The 16,962-nt window shown below is 52.3% G+C and overlaps 1 protein-coding gene across 1 annotated transcript in view; it reads left to right on the top strand.

The window, feature by feature from the left end:
* The first annotated feature begins 988 nt into the window (after positions 1–988).
* The window catches only part of LOC139248239 (interferon-inducible GTPase 5-like), a 51,169-nt gene continuing 35,195 nt past the window's right edge, over positions 989–16,962 (top strand). The window contains exon 1 of the mRNA XM_070871987.1: positions 989–1,177. The gene's annotated coding sequence lies outside the window, so the exon portion shown is untranslated. The remainder of the gene's footprint in view (positions 1,178–16,962) is intronic.

Raw genomic sequence — 16,962 nt, forward strand, 5'->3', positions numbered from 1 at the left:
TTTCTTCCCCGCGGTTACGTGCACGCCCGTGTGTCCCTAGAGATGGAGCACACGGTGTCCACCGCCATGCTCGAGGCCTTCCGTGACCGGTGGGCACCGGAGGGGCTTTATCATCCCCAGAAACAAAATTCTGATTTTATTTGTTAAGTTTCATTTAAATTGGGTGTAGTTTCATTTAACTTGCTGTTTATTGGTTGAACCCTATTAAAGGGGACACTTGCTGACTGGTTTGTTAGTGATGACCGAATTCAACATAAAAAGTGTGTGTCTGAAGATTCGGCTCCGGTATTCTATCCCACACCACCTGGCTTTCTTACTTTGACAGGAGGAACCCAATAGGAGTGGGTATAGGGGCACGGGATTCTATAGGGGTGGGTATAGGGGCACGGGACTCTATAGGAGTGGGTAAAGGTGCACGGGACCCTACAGGGGTGGGTATAGGGGCACGGGACGCTATAGGGATGGGTAAAGGTGCACGGGACCCTACAGGGGTGGGTATAGGGGCACGGGACCCTATAGGGGTGGGTATAGTGGCACGGGACCCTATAGGGGTGGGTATAGGGGCACGGGACCCTATAGGGGTGGGTATAGGGGCACGGGACCCTATAAGGGTCGATATAGTGGCACGGGACTCTATAGGGGTGGGTAAAGGTGCACGGGACCCTATAGGGGTGGGTATAGGGGCACGGGATACCATATGTTGGGTATAGCGGGCACGGTACGCTATAGGGGCGGGCATAGGGGACATGGGATCCTATGGGATGGGAAAAGGGACATTGGACCCTAAAGATGTGGGTAAAGTGGGCACGATACCCTATAGGGGTGGGTAAAGGGCACCATGAACGAGGGTCAGCAGACCTATAAGGTGATGTATCTGCAGTGAGAATGCAGGGCGGCGCTTCTTGTTTTCCCCGAAACTGGGTCAGGGAGTGAATTCTGAGCATGTGAAAGTGAAAGCGGTGAGTGAGAACAGCACAGTAAAGCTTCCTTCCCTTGGCACGGCACTGTGTCGCTCGGCACTGCCTGGGACGTTCTCACTACTGGTGAGAGTTCGGGCAGAGTGTGAGGAGGGTTCACAGCTGGGTCTGTCCGGGTCCACCTTACTGCCCCATCCCCACCAGCTCCGGGTAAACCTGCTGCGTTCCTGTTGCTGCTCCTGAGGGTAATCATGGGTCAGGTACAGACATCTGAGCTCTCAAGGAGCAGGCTTCACTGTCTCCCTGTCTCTGCCCCTTTTCCCCCACACCCGCCTGTCTCTCTCCCTCTGCCTGTCTCTATCCCTCTGTCTGTCTCTCTCCCCTGCCCTTCTCTTCCCCGCGGTTACGTTCACGCCCGGGTGCCCCTGGAGATGGAGCACACGGTGTCCACCTCCACGTTCGAGGTGTTCCGTGACCGGTGGGCACCGGAGGGGCTTTATCACCCCAGAAACAAAATTCTGATTTAATTTCTTAAGTTTCATTTAAATTGGGTTTAATTTCATTTACCTTGCGGTTTATTGGTTGAACCCTATTAAAGGGGACACTTGCTGACTGGTTTGTTAGTGATGACCGAATTCAACATAAAAAGTGTGTGTCTGAAGATTAGGCTCCGGTATTCTATCCTTCACCACCTGGCTTTCTGACTTTGACAGGAGGGACCCTAAAGGGTGAGTATAGGGGCACGGGAAAATATAGGGGAGGATATAGGGGCACAGAACCCATAGGGGTGGGTATAGGGACACGGGACCTTATAGGGTAGGTAAAGGGGCACGGATCACTATAGGGGTGGGTATAGGGCACAAGACCATATAGGGGTGGATACAGAGGCACTGGAACTTTTAGGGGTGGATATAGGGGCATGCAACCCTATTGGCGTGGTTATAGGGGCACGGGACCCTATAGGGGTGATCATGGGGGCACGGGACCCTACAGGGGTGGGTATCAGGGCACGGGACCCTATAGAGGTGGGTATAGTGGCACGGGACCTATATGGGCGGGTATACGGGCACGAGACCCTATAGGGGTGGATATGGAGGAACTGGACCCTATAGGGGTGGATATAGCAGCACGGAATCCTATTGCGGTGGGTATAGGGGCACTGAACCCTATAGGGATGGGTATAGGGGCACAGGACCCTATAGGGTAGTTAAGGGGCACAGCGCCCTTTTGGGGTGGATACGGGGAACAGGAGCATATAGGGGTGGGTATAGGGGCACAGGACCCTAGAGGGTTTGGAAGAGGGGCACGGAATCTTATAGGGGTTGAAATAGGGGCACGGTATCCAATACGGGTAAGTATAGGGGCACGGGACCCTATGGGTTCGTATAGGGGCAGGTGGCACTCTAGGGGTGGGTGTAAGGGCACGGAACCCTATATGGGAGGGTTTATAGGGGCACGGGACCCTTCAGGGGCACAGGGTATAGGGGCACAGAACCCTACAGGGGCAGAGCACCCTATAGGGGCGGGTACGGGGAACAGGGCCATATAGGGATGGGCATAGGGGCAGGGGATCCTACAGGGATGGGTATAGGGGCACGGGACCCTATAGGGGTGAGCATAGAGGATCCTATAGGGGTGGGTATAGGGGCACGTGACCCTATAGGGGTGAGCATAGGGGCACAAGACCCTACAGGGGTGAGCATAGGGGCACGGGACCCTACAGGGGTGGGTATAGGGGCACGGGACCCTACAGGGGTGGGTATAGGGGCACGGGACCCTACAGGGGTGGCTATAGGGGCACGGGACCCTATAGTGGTGGATATAGGGGCACAGCACCCTATAGGGGCGGGTATTGGGAATAGGACCATATAGCGGTGTGTATAGGGGCACAGGACCCTAGAGGGGAGGGAAGAGGGGCGTGGGATCCTATAGGGGTGAGTATTGGTGCACAGGACCCTATGGGGTGCGTATAGGGGCAGGGGTGGGTGTAAGGGCACGGAACCCTATAGAGGTGGGTATAGGGGCACGGTACCCCATTGGGGTGGGTACAGGGGCACAGAACCCTATAGGGATGGGTACGGGGGAACAGGAACATATAGGAGTTGGTTATAAGGCCCCAGGACCCTAGAGGGGAGGGAAGAAAGGCGTGAGATCCTATAGGGGTGGAAATAGGGGCACGGGACCCAATAGGGGTGAGTATAGGGGCACATCACACTATAGGGGTGGGTAGAAGGGCACAGGATCCTAGACGGGAGGATACATGTCCAAGGGACCCTATAGGGTGGGATTAGGGGCACAGGACTCCATAGGGTGTGTATAGCGGGCAGGACGCTTTGGGGGCGGGCATAGGGGGCACAGGAGCCTATAGGAGTGAGTAAAGGGGGCACGATACCCTATAGCAGTGGGTAAAGGGCCCCATGAACGAGGGCCAGCAGACCTATAAGGTGATATCTCTGCACTGAGAATGCAGGGCGGCGCTTCTTGTTTTCCCCGAAACTGGGTCAGGGAGTGAATTCTGAGCATGTGAAAGTGAAAGTGAAAGAGGTGAGTCAGCACAGCACAGTACAGCTTCCTTCACTTGGCACGGCACTGTGTCGCTCGGCACTGCCTGGGACGTTCTCACTACTGGTGAGAGTTCGGGCAGAGTGTGAGGAGGGTTCACAGCTGGGTCTGTCCGGGTCCACCTTACTGCCCCATTCCCACCAGCTCCGGATAAACCTTCTACTTTCCTGTTGCTGCTCCTGTGGGTAATCGTGGGTCAGGCACAGGCATCTGAGCTCTCAAGGAGCAGGCTTCACTGTCTCCCTGTCTCTGTCCCTTCTCCCCGACACCCGCCCTCCACCTGTCTCTCTCCCCCGCCCTTCTCTTCCCCGCGGTTACATTCACGCCCGGGTGTCCCTGGAGATGGAGCACACGGTGTCCACCGACACGCTCGAGGCATTCCATGACCGGTGGACTTCATCACCCCCAGAAACAAAATTCTGATTTGATTTGTTAAGTTTCATTTAAATTGGGTTTCATTTTATTTAACTTGCGGGTTATTGGTTGAGCCCTATTAAAGGGGACACTTGCTACTGCTTTGTTAGTGATGACCGAATTCAACATAAAAAGTGTGTGTCTGAAGATTAGGCTCCGGTATTCTATCCTTCACCACCTGGCTTTCTGACTTTGACAAATGGGACCCTAAATGGTGAGAATAGGGGTAAGAGACCCTATAGGGGTGGGTATAGGAGCACATGACACTCTAGGGGTGGGTATAAGGGCACGGGACACTATAGGGGTGGCTATAGTGGCACGGGACCCTATAGGGATGAGTTTAGGGGCACACGACCCTATGGGGGGGGGGATAATAGCACGGGACCCTATAGTGGCGGGTATAGGGGCATGGGACCCTTTAGGGGTCGGTATAGGGGCACATCACCTTATAGGAGTGGGTAGAGGGGCACATGGCCCTATAGGTGTTGGTGGAGGGGCACAGGACTCTAGAAGTAAGGGTACAGGACCAAAGGACACTATAGGGTGGGTAACATAGAAACATAGAAAATAGCTGCAGGAGTAAGCCATTTGGCCCTTCGAGCCTGCATCGCCATTCAATAAGATCGTGGCTGATCATCACCTCAGTACGCCTTTCCTGCTTTCTCTCCATACATCTTGATCCCTTTAGCCGTAAGGGCCATATCTAACTCCCTCTTGAATATATCTAACGAACTGGCATCAACAACCCTCTGCGGTAGAGAATTCCACAGGTTAACAATTCTCTGAGTGAAGAAGTTTCTCCTCACCTCGGTCCTAAATGGCTTACCCCTTATCCTTAGACTGTGTCCCCTGGTTCTGGACTTTGCCAACATCGGGAACATTCTTCCCGCATCTAACCTGTCCAGTCCCGTCAGTATTTTATATGTTTCTATGAGATCCCCTCTCATTCTTCTAAACTCCAGTGAATACAGGCCCAATCGATCCAGTCTCTCATCATATGTCAGTCCTGCCATCTCAGGAATCAGTTTGGTGAACCTTCGCTGCACTCCCTCAATAGCAAGGACGTCCTTCTTCAGATTAGAAGACCAAAACTGAACACAATATTCCAGGTGAGGCCCCACCAAGGCCCTGTACAACTGCAGTAAAACCTCCCTGCTCCTATACTCAAATCCTCTAGTTATGAAGGCCAACATGCCATTTGCCTTCTTCACTGCCTGCTGTACCTGCATGCCAACTTTCAATGACTGATGTACCATGACACCCAGGTCTTCATTGCACCTCCCCTTTTCCTAATCTGCCACCATTCAAATAATATACTGCCCTTGTATTTTTGCCACCACAGTGGATAACCTCACATTTATCCATATTATACATGCCTCTGCCATGCATTTGTCCACTCACCTAACCTGTCCAAGTCACCTTGCAGCCTCTTAGCATTCTTCTCACAGCTCACACCGCCACCCAGCTTAGTGTCATCTGCAAACTTGGAGATATTACACACAATTCCTTCATTTAAATCATTGATGTATATTGTAAATAGCTGAGGTCACAGCGCAGAGCCCTGTGGCACCCCACTAGTCACTGCCTGCCATTCTGAAAAGGACCCGTTTATCCAGACTCTTTGCTTCCTGTCTGCCAACCAGTTCTCTATCCATGCTAATACATTACCCCAAATACTATGTGCTTTAATTTTGCAAACTAATCTCTTGTGTGTGACCCTGTCAAAAGCCTTTTGTAATCCAAGTACACCACATCCACTGGTTCTCCCCTGTCCACTCTACTAGTTACATCCTCAAAAAATTCTAGAAGATTTGTCAAGCATGATTTCCCTTTCATAAATCCATGCTGACTTGGACCAATCCTGTCACTGCTTTCCAAATCCGCTGCTATTTCATCTTTAATAATTGATTCCAACATTTTCCCCACCACTGATATCAGGCTAACTGGTCTATAATACCCCATTTTCTCTCTCCCTCTTTTCTTAAAAAGTGGTGTTACATTAGCTATCCTCCAATCCATAGGAACTGATCCAGAGTCGATAGACTGCTGAAAAATGATTACCAGTGCATCCACTATTTCTAAGGCCACTTCCATAAGTACTCTGGGATGCAGACTATCAGGCCCTGGGGATTTATCAGCCTTCAATCCCATCAATTTCCCTAATACAATTTCCTGACTAATAAGGATTTCCTTCAGTTCCTCCTTCTCACTAGACCCTCTGTCCCCTAGTGTTTCCGGAAGGTTATTTGTGTTTTCCTTTGTGAAGACAGAACCAAAGTATTTGTTCAATTGGTCTGCCATTTCTTTGTTCCCCATTATAAATTCACTTGATTCTGACTGCAAGGGACCTATGTTTGTCTTCACTAATCTTTTTCTCTTCACATATCTATAGAAGCCTTTGCAGTCAGTTTTTATGTTCCCAGCACGATTACTCTCATACTCTATTTTCCCTCTCCTAATTAAACCCTTTGTCCTCCTCTGCTGAATTCTAAATTTCTCCCAGTCCTCAGGCATAGCGACACAAGACCCTATAGGGGTCGGTAAAGGGGCACTGCACCCGAGAGGATGGGTATAGGGGACACGGGATCCTGTAGGGGTAGGTAAAGGGGGCACGATACCCTATAGGAGTGGTTAAAGGGCCCCATGAACGAGGGCCAACAGGCCTATAAGGTGATGTATCTGCACTGAGAATGCAGGGCGGCGCTTCTTGTTTTCCCCGAAACTGTGGGTCAGGGAGTGAATTCTGAGCATGTGAACGTGAAAGTGAAAGAGGTGAGTCAGCACAGCACAGTACAGCTTCCTTCCCTTGGCACGGCACTGTGTCGCTCGGCACTGCCTGGGACTTTCTCACTACTGGTGAGAGTTCGGGCAGAGTGTGAGGAAGGTTCACAGCTGGGTCTGTCCGGGTCCACCTTACTGCCCCATTCCCACCAGCTCCGGGTAAACCTGCTGCGTTCCTGTTGCTGCTCCTGAAGGTAATTGTGGGCCAGGTACAGACATCTGAGCTCTCAAGGAGCAGGCTTCACTGCCTCCCTCTCTCTGTCCCTTCTCCCCTACACCCACCCCACCTGTCTCTCTCTGTCCCTTCTCCCCCTCTCCCACTGCCTGATTCTCTCCCCTGCCTGTCTCTCTCCCCATGCCTGTCTCTCTTTCCCCTGCCTGTCTCTCTTTCCCATGCCTGACTCTCTCCCCCTGCCTGTCTCTCTTTCCCATGCCTGACTCTCTCCCCCTGCCTGTCTCTCTCCCCCTGTACAGGACCCTGTAGGGGTGGCAAGGGCACAGGACCTTACGAGGTGGGTATAGGGGCACGGGACCCAGGATGCTAAAGGATGGCTATAGAGGCACAGGACCCAATAGGGTGAGTATAGGTGCACAGGACCCTATAGGGGTGTGTATAGAGTCATAGGACCATATAGGGGTGGATATAAGGGGCATAGGACCTTATAGGAGTGGGTAATGAGGTACAGCACGATATCGGGGTGGGTATAGTGGCAGAGGACTATATTAGGGTGAGTATAAGGGAACGGGACCCTATAGGGGTGGGTATAGCGTGCACGGGAACTTATAGGAGTGGGTAAAGGTGCAGCGGACCCTATAGGGATGAGTATAGGTGCACTGGACACTAGAGGGCGGGTATAGGGGCATTGGACCCTATAGGGTGGGTATAGGGGGCACGGCACCTTACAGGAGTGGGTACAAGGGGCACGAGTCCCTAAAGGGTGGGTATACGTGCATAGGAAGCTATAGGGTTGGGCATAGAGAGAACGGGACCCTATAGGGTGGGTATAGGGGGCACAGGACACTATAGTGGTGATTATAGGCGCACAGGAGGCTATAGCGGAGGGTATTAGTGGCAGGTGATCATATATGGGTGGCTATAGGGGCACAGGACCCTCTTGGATTGTATACAGAGGGCACGAGACCCTATTTTGTCGCTATAGCGGGCACAAGGAGGGTATAGGGCACAGGACCTCTGTAGGGTGGGTATAGGGGCACAGGACCCAATAGGATGGGTATAGGGGGCACTGGACACTGGAGGCTGGGTATTTGCGCACAGGACCCTATAGAGGTGGGTATAGGGCACGAGAACCTATAGTGCTGGCTATAGGCGTACAGGGCCCTATAGAGTGGGTTTAGGGGCACGGCACCCTAAAAGGATAGGCATAGGGCACAGGACCCTGTAGGGTTGGTATAGGGCACAGGGCCCCATGGAGTGGGTATGGGGCACATGACCCTATAAGGTTGGGTATAGAGCATGAGAACCTACAGAGGTGGGTATAGAGTGGGTAGAGGGGCACGGCACCCTAAACGAGTGGGTATAGGACACACGACCCTGTAAGGTGGGTAGTGGGGCACGGGACCTTATGGGGGAGGGTATAGCCGCACGGGATCCTATAGGATGGGTATAGGGGCACAGGATTCTGTAGGTGTGGTATCGGCACGGGATACCAAACGGGTGGGTATAGAGCACAGGATCCTGTAAGAGGGTGTAGGGGAACGGGAACCTATAGGGGGTGGTTTTTGGGGCACAGGACCTTGTAGGGGTGGGGATAGAGGCACAGGACCCTCTCGGGGTCAGTATAGGGGCATATAACCCTATAGGGGTAGGTATAGGGCACAGTACCCTATAGGGGTGGGTATATCGGGAATGGGGCCCTATTGGGATGGATATAGGGTACAGGACCCTATAGGAGTGGATATAGCGCACAGGACCCTGTAGGTTGGGTATAAGGGGCACGGGACCCTATAGGGCGGATATAGTGGGCACAGGACCCTATAGAAACATAGAAACATAGAAAATAGGTGCAGAAGTAGGCCATTCGGCCCTTCTAGCCTGCACCGCCATTCAATGAGTTCATAGCTGAACATGCAACTTCAGTACCCCATTCCTGCTTTCTCGCCATACCCCTTGATCTCCCGAGTAGTAAGGACTTCATCTAACTCCTTTTTGAATATATTTAGTGAATTGGCCTCAACAACTTTCTGTGGTAGAGAATTCCACAGATTCACCACTCTCTGGATGAAGAAGTTTCTCCTCATCTCAGTCCTAGATGGCTTACCCCTTATCCTTAGACTGTGACCCCTGTTCTGGACTTCCCCAACATTGGGAACATTCTTTCTGCATCTAACCTGTCTGAACCCATCAGAATTTTAAAAGTTTCTATGAGGTCCCCTCTCATTCTTCTGAACTCCAGTGAATACAAGCCCAGTTGATCCAGTTTTTCTTGATAGGTCAGTCCCGCCATCCCGGGAATCAGTCTGGTGAACATTCGCTGCACTCCCTCAATAGCAAGAATGTCCTTCCTCAAGTTAGGAGACCAAAACTGTACACAATACTCCAGGTGTGGCCTCACCAAGGCCCTGTACAACTGTAGCAACACCTCCCTGCCCCTGTACTCAAATCCCCTCGCTATGAAGGCCAACATGCCATTTGCTTTCTTAACTGCCTGCTGTACCTGCATGCCAACCTTCAATGACTGATGTACCATGACATCCAGGTCTCGTTGCACCTCCCCTTTTCCTGATCTGTCACCATTCAGATAATAGTCTGTCTCTCTGTTTTTACCACCAAAGTGGATAACCTCACATTTATCCACATTATACTTCATATGCCATGCATTTGCCCATTCACCTAACCTATCCAAGTCACTCTGCAGCCTCATAGCATCCTCCTCACAGCTTACACTGCCACCCAACTTAGTGTCATCCGCAAATTTGGAGATACTACATTTAATCCCCTCGTCTAAATCATTAATGTACATTGTAAACAGCTGGGGCCCCAGCACAGAACCTTGCGGTACCCCACTAGTCACTGCCTGCCATTCTGAAAAGTACCCATTTACTCCTACTCTTTGCTTCCTGTCTGACAACCAGTCCTCAATCCATGTCAGCACACTACCCCCAATCCCATGTGCTTTAACTTTGCACATTAATCTCTTGTGTGGGACCTTGTCGAAAGCCTTCTGAAAGTCCAAATATACCACATCAACTGGTTCTCCCTTGTCCACTCTACTGGAAACATCCTCAAAAAATTCCAGAAGATTTGTCAAGCATGATTTCCCTTTCACAAATCCATGCTGACTTGGACCTATCATGTCACCTCTTTCCAAATGCGCTGCTATGACATCCTTAATAATTGATTCCATCATTTTACCCATTACTGAGGTCAGGCTGACCGGTGTATAATTCCCTGTTTTCTCTCTCCCTCCTTTTTTTAAAAGTGGGGTTACATTGGCTACCCTCCACTCGATAGGAACTGATCCAGAGTCAATGGAATGTTGGAAAATGACTGTCAATGCATCCGCTATTTCCAAGGCCACCTCCTTAAGTACTCTGGGATGCAGACCATCAGGCCCTGGGGATTTATCGGCCTTCAATCCCATCAATTTCCCCAACACAATTTCCCGACTAATAAGGATTTCCCTCAGTTCCTCCTCCTTACGAGACCCTCTGACCCTTTTTATATCCGGAAGGTTGTTTGTGTCCTCCTTCGTGAATACCGAACCAAAGTACTTGTTCAATTGGTCTGCCATTTCTTTGTTCCCCGTTATGACTTCCCCTGATTCTGACTGCAGGGGACCTACGTTTGTCTTTACTAACCTTTTTCTCTTTACATATCTAGAGAAACTTTTGCAATCCGTCTTAATGTTCCCTGCAAGCTTCTTCTCGTACTCCATTTTCCCTGCCCTAATCAAACCCTTTGTCCTCCTCTGCTGAGTTCTAAATTTCTCCCAGTCCCCGGGTTCGCTGCTATTTCTGGCCAATTTGTATGCCACTTCCTTGGATTTAATACTATCCTTGATTTCCCTTGATAGCCACGGTTGAGCCACCTTCCCTTTTTTATTTTTACACCAGACAGCAATGTACAATTGTTATAGTTCATCCATGCGGTCTCTAAATGTCTGCCATTGCCCATCCACAGTCAACCCCTTAAGTATCATTCGCCAATCTATCCTAGCCAATTCACGCCTCATACCTTCAAAGTTACCCCTCTTTAAGTTCTGGACCATGGTCTCTGAATTAACTGTTTCTTTCTCCATCCTAATGCAGAATTCCACAATATTATGGTCACTCTTCCCCAAGGGGCCTCGCACAACGAGATTGCTAATTAATCCTCTCTCATTCCGCAACACCCAGTCTAAGATGGCCTCCCCCCTATTTGGTTCCTCGACATATTGGTCTAGAAAACCATCTCTTATGCACTCAACCTATAGCCAACCCTTATGCACTCCAGGAAATCCTCCTATAGGGTTGAATATAGGGGCACTGGATCCTATAGGAGTGGGTATAGGGGCACAGGATCCTATAGGGGTGGGTATAGGAGCACATGACCCTATAGGTTGGGTATAGGGGCACAGGATGTTATAGGTTGGGTATAGGCAACACAGAACCCTGTAGGGGGGAAATAGGGGGCACAGGACCATATAGGGTTGGGTATAGGGGCAAGGGATCCTATAGGGGTGGGTATCGGGGGCACAGGACACTATAGGTGTGGGTATGGGGGCACAAGATCCTATAGGGGTGGGTGTAGGACCCTGTATGGTGGGTATAGGAGCACATGACACTATAGGTTGGGTATAGGGGCACAGGATGCTATAGGTTGGGTATAGGCGCATGGGAACCTATAGGGTTGGTATAGCGGCACAGGACTCTGTAGGTGTGGTATGGGCACGGGATCCCAAATGGGTGGGTATAGGGCACAGGATCCTGTACATGGGTATAGGGGAACGGGAACCTATAGGGGGTGGCTATAGGGGCACAGGATCTTGCAGGGGTGGGGATAGGGGCACAGGGCCCTATCAGGATGGGTATAGGGACAGATAACTCTATAGGTGTGGGTATAGGGCACAGGACCCTATAGAGCTGGGTATATCGGGAATATGACCCTATTGGGGTGGGTATAGGGTACAGGAAACTATAGGGCTGGGTATAGGGCACAGGACCCAGTAGGTTGGGTATAGGGGGCACGGGTCCCTGTAGGGTGGATATAGTGGGCGCAGAATTATATAGGGGTGGGTATAGGGGCACGGGATCCTGTAGGTTGGGTATAGGGGGCACGGGACCCTGTAGAGTGGATATAGGGGGGCATAGGACCCTATTGCGTGGGTAGAGGGGCACAAGACCCTATGGGTTGGGTATAGGGGCACGGGATCCTATAGGGCTGGGTATTGGGGGCACAGGACCCTATAGGGTTGGGTATAGGGGCACGGGATCCTATAGGGGTGGGTATTGGGGGCGCAGGACCCTATAGAGGTGGGTATAGGGGCACGGGATCCTATAGGTGTGGGTTTCGGGCACAGGACCATGTATGGTGAATATAGGAACACATGACCCTATAGGTTGGGTATAGGGTCATAGGATGCTATAGGTTGGGTATAGACGGCACGGGACCCTGTAGGGTGGATATAGGGGGCACAGGACCCTATATGGTTGTGTATAGGGGCCAGGAATATATAGGGATGCATATAGGGGCACCGGACCCTATAGGGGTGAGTATAGGGACACAGGACCACATGGAATGGGTATCGGGGCACAGGATCCCATATGGGTGCGTATAGGGGCCAGGAATATATAGGGGTGGCTATAGGGGTACGGGACTCTATAGGGCCGGGTATAGGGGGAACGGGACTCTATAGGGTAAAGGGGCACAGGAACCTATAGGGGCAGGTATAGGATCACGGGACCCTATTGGGGTGAGTATAGGGGCAGGACCCTATAGGGGTGGACACAAGGAGCACGGGAAGCTATAGGGGTGGACATAGGGGCAAGACCCTATAGGAGAGGGTATAGGGCATAGGATCCTTGTTGGGTGGGAATAGGGGCATGGGACGCTATCGGATGGGTATAGGATCACAGTACCCTATAGGGGTGGGTATAGGGGCATATGACCCTATAGAGTTGGACATAGGGGGCATAGGACGCTATAGGGGTGGGTATAGTGGCACTGGACCCTAAGGTGGTGGGTATAGGGTACAGGATCCTGTAGTGTGGGAATAGGGGCTGGGCACTATAGGTGTGGATATATGGGCACGGGACCCTAATATGGAGTGTATAAGGGCACAGGACCCTATAGGGGTGGGTATAGAGGCACAGGAGCCTATAGGGGTGAGTATAGGGACACGGGAGCCTATAGGGTGGATATAGGGGCACGGCACGCTATAGGAGTGGGTACGAGACCCTATAGGGTGGGTTTAGGGGGCACAGGACACTATAATGGTGGAAATAGGGGGCACAGGACCCTATACTGTGGTTATAGGGGGCACAATACCCTATGGGTGTGGGCATAGGGACACAGGACCCTGTAGAGTTGGATTAGGGCACAGCACCCTAAATGGGTAGGTATAGGGCACAGGACGCTGTAGGGATAGGTATAGGGGCACGGGACCCTATAGGGTGGGTATTGGGCACGGCACCCTAAACGGTGTATAGGATACACGACGCTGTAGGTTGGGTATAGGGGCATGGGACCCTATAGGGTGGGTATATGGGAACAGGACACTATAGGAATGTGTATAGGGGCACCAGTGCCTATAGCGGCGGTTATAGGGGCACGGGAACCTGTAGGGGTGGGTATAGGGGCACAGGATCTATAGAGTAGGTATAGGGGCTCAGCATGCTAAACGGGTGTGTGTAGGGCACAGGACGCTGTAGGGTAGGTATAGGGACACGGGATCATATCGTGTGGGTATAGGGACACGGGACCCTATAGTGGTGGGTATAGTGGCACATGGGCCGAAAGGAGAGGGTATAGCGGGCACAGGACCCTATAGGGGTGGGTATAGGGGCCCGAAACCCAATACGGGTGGGTATTGGGGCACAGGACCCTATTAGGTGGATGTAGGGTCACGGAATCCCAAACGGGTGGGTATAGGCCACAGGACTGTGTAGGGTGGGTATAGGGGCATGGGACCCTAAAGGGGTGGGTATAGGGCACAGGACCCTGTATGGTGGGTATAGGAGCACATAACCCTATAGGTTGGGTATAGGGCACAGGACCCTGTAGGTTGGGTATAGGAGGCACGGGACCCTGTAGGATGGATATAGGTGGGCACAGGACCCTATAGGGGTGGGTATAGGGGCACAGGACACTATAGGGTTGGGTATAGGGGCACGGGATCCTATAGGGGTGTGTATAGGGGGCACAGTACCCTGTATGGTGGGTATAGGAGCACATGGCCCTATAGGTTGGTTATAGAGGCACAGGATGCTATAGGTTGGGAATCGGCGGCACGGGACCCTGTAGAATGGATATAGGGGGCACAGAACCCTATAGGGGTGTGTACAGGGGCCATGAATAAATAGGGGTGGGTATAGGGGTAAGAATAGGGACACAGGACCATATGGGGTGGGTATCGGGGCACAGGACCCCATATGGGTGAGTATAGGGGCCAGTAATATATAGGGGTGGGTATAGGGGTACGGGAACCTATAGGGCCGGGCATAGGGGGAACGGGACTCTATAGGATAAAGGGGCACAGGAACCTATAGGGGCGGGTATAGGATCACGGGACCCTATTGGGATGGGTATAGGGGCAGGACCCTATAGTGGTGGACATAGGGAGCACGGGAAGATATTGGGGTGGACATAGGGGCAGGACCCTATAGGGATGGGGATAGGGCATAGGATCCTTGTTGGGTGGGAATAGGGGCACAGGACGCTATAGGATGGGTATAGGATCAGAGGACCATATAGGGGTGGGTATAGTGGCACAGGACCCTAATGTGGTGGGTATAGGGGCAGGACACTATAGATGTGGATATATGGGCACGGGACCCTAATATGGTGGGTATATGGGCACAGGACCCTATAGGGATGGTTATAGAGGCACGGGAACCTATAGGGGTGAGTATAGGGGCACGGGAGCCTACAGTGGTGGGTATAAGGGCACGGAACCCTATAGAGGTCGGTATAGGAGCACAAGACCCTATAGGGTGGATATAGGGGCACGGCACGCTATAGGAGTGGGTACAGGGTGCACGGAACCCTAAAAGGTGGGAATAGAGGCAAAGGACCCTATAGGGGAACGTAGAGGGCACAGCATCATAAACGGGTAGTTATAGGGCACAGGACGCTGTAGGGGTGGGTATAGGGCCACGAGATCCTATAGGGTGGGAATTGGGCACGGACCCTAAACAGGTTGTATAGGGCACATTACGCTCTGGGTGGGTATAGGGGCATGGGGCCCTATAGGGTGGGTATAGGGGCAGGCGGCCAATAGGGGTGGGTATAAGGGAACGGGAACTTATAGGGGTGGGTACAGGTACAGGGGGCCAATAGGGATGGGTATATGGGCACAGGACCCTTTAGAGTGGTTACAGGGGGGACCGGACACCAGTGGTGGATATGGGGCACAGGAGCCGATAGGGAAGGTATATGGGGCACGGGACACAATAGGAGTGGGTATAGGGGCACGGGACCCTATAGGGGTGAGTATAGGGGCACGGGACCCTAACGGAGTGGGTATAGGGCATAGGATCCTTGTTGGGTGGGAATAGGGGCATGGGACGCTATCGGATGGGTATAGGATCACAGTACCCTATAGGGGTGGGTATAGGGGCATATGACCCTATAGAGGTGGACATAGGTGGCATAGGACGCTATAGGGGTGGGTATAGTGGCACTTGACCCTAAGGTGGTGGGTATAGGGTACAGGACCCTGTAGTGTGGGAATAGGGGCTGGGCACTATAGGTGTGGATATATGGGCACGGGACCCTAATATGGAGTGTATAAGGGCACAGGACCCTATAGGGGTGGGTATAGAGGCACAGGAGCCTATAGGGGTGAGTATAGGGACACGGGAGCCTATAGGGTGGATATAGGGGCACGGCACGCTATAGGAGTGGGTACGAGACCCTATAGGGTGGGTTTAGGGGGCACAGGACACTATAATGGTGGAAATAGGGGGCACAGGACCCTATACTGTGGTTATAGGGGGAACAATACCCTATGGGTGTGGGCATAGGGGCACAGGACCCTGTAGAGTTGGATTAGGGCACAGCACCCTAAATGGGTAGGTATAGGGCACAGGACGCTGTAAGGATAGGTATAGGGGCACGGGACCCTATAGGGTGGGTATTGGGCACGGCACCCTAAACGGTGTATAGGATACACGACGCTGTAGGTTGGGTATAGGGGCATGGAACCCTATAGGGTGGGTATATGGGAACAGGACACTATAGGAATGTGTATAGGGGCACCAGTGCCTATAGCGGCGGCTATAGGGGCACAGGAACCTGTAGGGGTGGGTATAGGGGCACAGGATCTGTAGAGTAGGTATAGGGGCTCAGCATGCTAAACGGGTGTGTGTAGGGCACAGGACGCTGTAGGGTAGGTATAGGGACACGGGATCCTATCGTGTGGGTATAGGGACACGGGACCCTATAGTGGTGGGTATAGTGGCACATGGGCCTAAAGGAGAGGGTATAGCGGGCACAGGACCCTATAGGGGTGGGTATAGGGGCCCGAAACCCAATACGGGTGGGTATTGGGGCACAGGACCCTATTAGGTGGATGTAGGGTCACGGAATCCCAAACGGGTGGGTATAGGCCACAGGACTGTGTAGGGTGGGTATAGGGGCATGGGACCCTATAGGGGTGGGTATAGGGCACAGGACCCTGTATGGTGGGTATAGGAGCACATAACCCCATAGGTTGGGTATAGGGCACAGGACCCTGTAGGTTGGGTATAGGAGGCACGGGACCCTGTAGGATGGATATAGGTGGGCACAGGACCCTATAGGGGTGGGTATAGGGGCACAGGACACTATAGGGTTGGGTATAGGGGCACGGGATCCTATAGGGGTGTGTATAGGGGGCACAGGACCCTATAGGGGTGGGTATAGGGGCACGGGATCCTACGGGGTGGGTATAGGGCACAGTACCCTGTATGGTGGGTAAAGGAGCACATGGCCCTATAGGTTGGTTATAGAGGCACAGGATGCTATAGGTTGGGAATAGGCGGCACGCGACCCTGTAGAGTGGATATAGGGGGCACAGAACCCTATAGGGGTGTGTACAGGGGCCATGAATATATAGGGGTGGGTATAGGGGTGAGAATAGGGACACAG

Source organism: Pristiophorus japonicus, unplaced genomic scaffold (assembly GCF_044704955.1).
Source record: "Pristiophorus japonicus isolate sPriJap1 unplaced genomic scaffold, sPriJap1.hap1 HAP1_SCAFFOLD_29, whole genome shotgun sequence".
In the NCBI taxonomy this organism is placed as follows: domain Eukaryota; kingdom Metazoa; phylum Chordata; class Chondrichthyes; family Pristiophoridae; genus Pristiophorus; species Pristiophorus japonicus.